The following is a 6,000-nucleotide window of genomic DNA, read 5'->3' as shown; positions in this document are numbered from 1 at the left end:
ACCCTCTGATGAAGAACCTTTTCCTAAACCCCAATCTGACCCTTCTCTGATGCAGCTCCATACTGCTCCCTCAGGTCCTGTCGTTGCCAGCGGGATAAAGATCAACACCTGCCACTCTATCCTGGGATAAGAACCAGTTGATTGTCAGGGTTAGTTTAAATCAATTCTGCCACTGATTCAGGAAACTGAAAGTATTTACAACTATTCTGTTCTTTCCCAGTGATTAAATGTAATATTGACATAATGGCCAATACCATTAAAGGCAAGAATTATCCAGCTACAAATTGTGCCAAGCAAAGGTACTGAACTTGAAATAGTTGCAAAAGGTATTGCATAATTTTATAAATTCCTACTATTTTCCTGTCAACAAATGTCTCTGTCCCATCAGAGGGACTCTGGTCACATGGGATTGCTCAGTGAAATAATGCTAGTATGCCTCATGGTCATGCCCAGCTCCAGGGAGTAGAAGTGATTTTCCAAAGGTATTTATGGATGATTTGTGTGAGTTCTGGGAGAGTTCTGCAGCAGGCATCAGTGATGAGCATACCTTGGTGACTATCTGTGCCGATTTCTCATCTGCAGACAGAATGGTGTTATGTTTGTGTTTTCTCTACGGAAATATACATGCTTTACTTAATGCTGTGGCCAAATGTATCAGATTTTTTTTTTTTTTCTCACAACACTTTTGGTAAGTTACTCTTTGGTTGCTCTCTTCATTGAGAGAGCGGTCAGGCACTGGAACAGGCTTTCCAGGGCAGAGGTCACAGCTCTAAGCTGCTGGAGTTCAAGAAAGGTTTGGACACTGGTCTAAGATATGGGGTTTGGATTTTGTGTGGTCCTTTATGAATCCAGGAGTTGGACTCAATGATCTTTGTGGGTCGTTTCCAACTTGGGACCTCCTATGTTTCCATTATTCTAATGCTAACAGAAGGCTTTGTTGCCTGGTACTCCTGTGGTCTCAGGCCCTCTTTCCAGCTTGATGTGTTATAATGTTTAAGGATACTGTGGTAATTAATAATAAGTAATAATAATTAAGTGATCTATTGCACTTTGGTCTGCATGAAAGTGTAATTATACAAACTGATCTTAAAACAGATACTTAACAGCATTATTTTATAGATTTTTATCATATTTCATCCTTCCTCTTAGCAGTATTGTACAAAAATCTCACGTGCTTGGAAAAACTAGTTTAAAAGATTGATACTCTTTTTGATATATATCAAATATACTGCTTTTGAACAGAACACAGTTCCTACAGAATGAAGTAAAACCTGCTCCTGCCAACTAACACTATTTTTTTCTGTTTGTATTCTGTAAGTTAAAGATAAGATACATTTCTCCACTCCATTTAGTAAACGGTAGCAATGGTTCTCAAGCCTCAGTAATCTGATTCTAACTGAAAAACATGCTTGACAGTGGTCAATATAGCTATATTATGCAGCAGTACAGATCTAGAAACAATAATACCGCAGTCTTTGGAAGAAACATGTTCTGCTTTTCCACCTCAGATCCTACTTTTTGGGTATATTGCCGTATCTTATCCATGCGCTGGTACTATGTCCCTTACAATTCTTTCAAATACTGGTCTTTGAATGTAAGAATATGAATTTTATTTCAGAGCTGCACTGTACTCTAATATCCTGGCCTTCTAAAGAAACCACAAGAAGGAGAATATATAGTTGAAAGAGAAAAAAAGACAAATCTCTCTTCAATCTCAAGGTTACAGTTCTTTACAATTTGTATGTATAGATAAAGTGATACTGTGATTTGCAACAAACACAAATTGCATCAAACTTTACATTTTCTCCATTACCACCTGATCACAGAGAGGGGATTCTGCAGATACAAAAACTAAAAATGCTGTAAAGCTAAAACAGATACCCAGGAGTTTACAAAAACAGGATTTCCATGCATCCAGAGAGTGAAAAATAGACAAGACAGTAGAAATGACTCCCAAACTACATTTCCTCACTGCACACTATCTATTTCCCACATAAGCTGTATGGTAAAACAATGCCACTGTGTTGAAGATAATTGAATAGGTGAACTTTTATTCTTTTGGAGAGAAAAATGCATGACTATATTAAGCAACAACTTTTTTTCAAAAAGAAATCACAGTCTGCTCCATCCTCTTTCTGTTCAAGTTCAAGTGAAAAATCCAAATAAAAATCTCAAGTTTACTAATGTTATTAGCTACAGGCTTCTACTAACCATGTTAATCCATATGTGGATGAGTGTGTGCATTATTCCAAGTTAGTTATAAAGAGGCTAGAACTGGAAATGGCCAGTTTTAAATTGGACTGATGCCAGAGCTAAATGAAACTGAGAAACTCCTGGGAATTCAGGAAGAGAGGACTAAAAAGGGGCATTTTCCCGCAGTCCTGAGAAGTCTTCCTAAGATGATTTTAGCAAAGGAGTAGGAGTTACAGAAGCACTGAAGAAAAGAATGATTACCTTGGGTTCACTAGAGGAGGCTGTATAGCTTTTGAGCCCATATTAGATTTGTTATAGATCACATTCATTTCCCAGGTCAGAGTTCTGAGTCCTGAGCCCATAGGAAATTCCATATCAATTTCTACTTTGGAGAATTAACTTTTACAGTGAAGGCTTTATTCCAGATTATTTGAATAATCCACAGGCCCTCACTTAATGGTAAGAGATTATTTGATATTCTAGAGATTTCTCCAAATTTTCTTCAAATATAATTTCTTTAGCTTAAAAATGTCACTTCTGAGTTTTTAATTTGAAAAGAAAAAAGGGAAAGGAAGGGAAGGGCAGGGAAGGGAAGAGAAGAATGGTCATAGAGTTTACACTTATTCTCATAGTAAAAGACAACATTACCTCAAAGACACCACCCCTTGGCCTTCCCAGAATGACAGTTCTGTATCTGGGTGTACAGGCACCCTGACTCATCAGCTCAGCTGATGATGAGCATGGACAGAAGATGAAATGCACTCAATGTCATTAAGTCACACCTTCATTTGTCTGATATCAGCATGCCATCTTTAGACACAAATTTTCAAACTTGTTTGATTTACTATTGAGAGAACAATTTCATTCTGATATTGGAAAACTAAAGTTCTGAAATCTAGGTTCACATTAATGTTATTAGATTTATGAGTTACTAACAAAATACTTTATCAGCATGAATTTCTACTTCCATATCAGCGTAATATTGGCAATCCTCAGTCAGTAGTCTCATGAGCAATTCATTTTGGCATGAACCCCAGACTGCTGCTGAAACAAATGATCCCACCTTCCCACTACTTGTTCCCACCCATACCTTGTCTGCTGAGTTGGCATCAACATCCATGCAGCTGCATGGTGAAGTGATACTCTCTGCTAAGCTTTTTTTGTCTGGGCCTAGAGGGTTTTCAGCAGCTACCACATTTGATGGTGAGGCTGGCAAAGCTAGCTGAAAGTGCTTACAGGATGAGAAACGCTATGTGTGCACAAACTACAATAGCAAATGCTTTCAGGAGCCTTTTAATACAAGATCACTAATTGTTAGCATTAAGTTGATTGGACTGTATCTGCTCATTTTAAAAACAAAAGGTTAGTGCTAAGCAGTTTTCTGCAATACTTGAAGAGTGTTATGAACTTTGACAAGACATGCAAATTCTTTCAAGAAGACTGTAAATGTCCTCATGACAGAAAACGCACATAGCTCTGTGAAACTCAAGCCCACTGCTCCTTGTATTAAGCAGACAGGGTGTGCTACAAAGTCCAGCCATTTTTACCTCTCACTGTTTAGGCAGACAGGCTTAAGAAGAAGACACAAGGCTAATTATCATCTATAAATTCTGACCAGCCGGGAAGCCTGAATTGCAGAAGTAGTGTTAACTCAAGTGCCATGTTTAACAGTAAGGATACATTTATTTATTTTAATCAATACTTAATCATTTTAATCAGCACTTTCCACCTGTATTGGTACTGCATAATACGACGGAAGGACATTAGCTCTTTAAAAAAAACCCAGGTTCACTATTCCCAGAACCTTATAATGTTAGGGTACACCAGTACAGAGTCTGCAAGGGTTGCTGCTCTCTTATCTTCAGACCAAACTTCAGCTGGGAACAAGCATGTCTACGTTCTGCTGCTGTCTGCGAAAACCGGCTGCAGTTCCCTTGTAGTGCATATAATAGTGAAAGCTGATCAGAACATGGAAGGAAAGAACAGAAATATGCCCTGGAGCCAGAATGTATAGAGGGAAAAATAACCAGTATATGCCCTGAGTAAAAAAAAGTCGCACTATAATTCTGCTTTACATAACATCTGGAAAACGTGCCATTGCTGCTGTTTGCCCTAATATCTTTATCAAATATATCACTATTCAATCTCCATTGTTGCAATATCTGGTGAGTCATCTGAGTTAATCCACAGACGACATTTTAATACTTCTGCTCATGGAAGGATTATTCTTTTAATATGCAAGATCTGTGTATTGTTTTGTTTTGATTTTATGTGTGTGTGTATGAGTATGTGTGTTTTTACTTTTTTTCTTTTTCTTTTACTACTGCCTCTGCTATTTTTTTTGAATAGCATTACTCCAAATACAGCACTGGAAAAGTAAAAACCTTTCAGAAAACTTTATGACTTGTATCACACAAATTTTGTGTTGACACATTTGGATTCAGTTTGTGGAATAGACAGTTTGAAACAATTTACTCCATTTATGATTTTAAGTGGTAAAAGAAACTCAATACATGCGAGATCCAAGCTCTCACTGAATATCTGTAGAAAGAGAGAACTGCAGAGGGAAATTTGACTTCTCTAGTTATGACTGTAACCATTTTAGAGAGTCAGCATTCTATACAGCAACCCTTGCTGTGTGTTCAATGTCTATATTATATGTTTGCACATGTATAACTAAGCATCTAGACTACTCCTCTATTTCATTGCTTTCTCATTATTTTTATTAGGATATCACTGATAAAATGCTGAACAGATTCAGGAGCTTCCAGAAGCCTGAGTAAGCAGACTTCCAGTTAGTTGGTCTTGTGGTACAGAGTGTTACAAGCTGAAAGGAGACAAAAAGTGTTAAGTGGTATTTAATCTAGTCATAAACTGAAGCTTCACAGTTGTCTCTAGATAGCAGATATTCTACTGAGAGTAAGTATAAAAGATAGGCTGGTGTGAAAGACCTGAACTATACTTGCTTCTGTCTCTTCACTAGCTATAGAAGACGACTAAGCACGAGCACTACCTAAATGACACTTGGACAGCTAAAATTAGGTGAAATGGCTGCCATTATTTGTGACAGGTCTTAATTCTGAAGCTAGCTAAAGAAACTGAAGCTACTGGCTTTGCCAACACCCCACACTCCAGTATCAATTTACATCCTTCTGTTTTTAACCCTTAGTACTAGCCTTGTGATGCCTTCAAAATCTCCCGAGAAATCACTTTGACTGTGACTCATATGCACCAAGTGGAGTCTGGCACATGGAGATATGCCAGCTTCACAATTACACTTGGTTGTCAGTACTCCTATAATACTTAGGCTAGTGCTTTGTTTGTTTTACTCAGCTATTTTTGCTGCATTAATTCTGCTGTCTTAATGCGCATGTTGAAAATCTCAGTTTCCGTGTTATCATTAGCTTTGTCATCTCTCAGGACATGGAAATTTTCATTATCAGCTATGTTAAACTGAAGTGATGCCTATGCTAATTTATAATCAATTCTAAAGTGACTTTAAACATCTTCTAGTATCTACAAGTGTGTTCTATCAAACTAAAATCTCTAATCTCTTCAATAAAGTGATACTACAGTGCATGGCCATCTTTGCTCTTCATCTTGGAGGTGCTGTTAATAGAAACTACATAGCAAGTTCTCCATTTGTTAAGCAGTGCAACAGTTTCAAACTCATTCTCATTTTTAATTGGTTTCAGAGGCAGCATATTGATAAAAAAAGCTTACCTCAATCAGCCAAGATGACAAATCACATTTGTCAACTGATGAATATATACTCACCTAACTTGATGTTCTAGATAGCTCAGCAGG

Source organism: Meleagris gallopavo, chromosome Z (assembly GCF_905368555.1).
Source record: "Meleagris gallopavo chromosome Z, MGAL_WU_HG_1.1, whole genome shotgun sequence".
Lineage (NCBI taxonomy): Eukaryota > Metazoa > Chordata > Aves > Galliformes > Phasianidae > Meleagris > Meleagris gallopavo.
The sequence above is the reverse complement of the archived record's forward strand: the minus strand, read 5'-3'. Positions refer to the sequence as shown.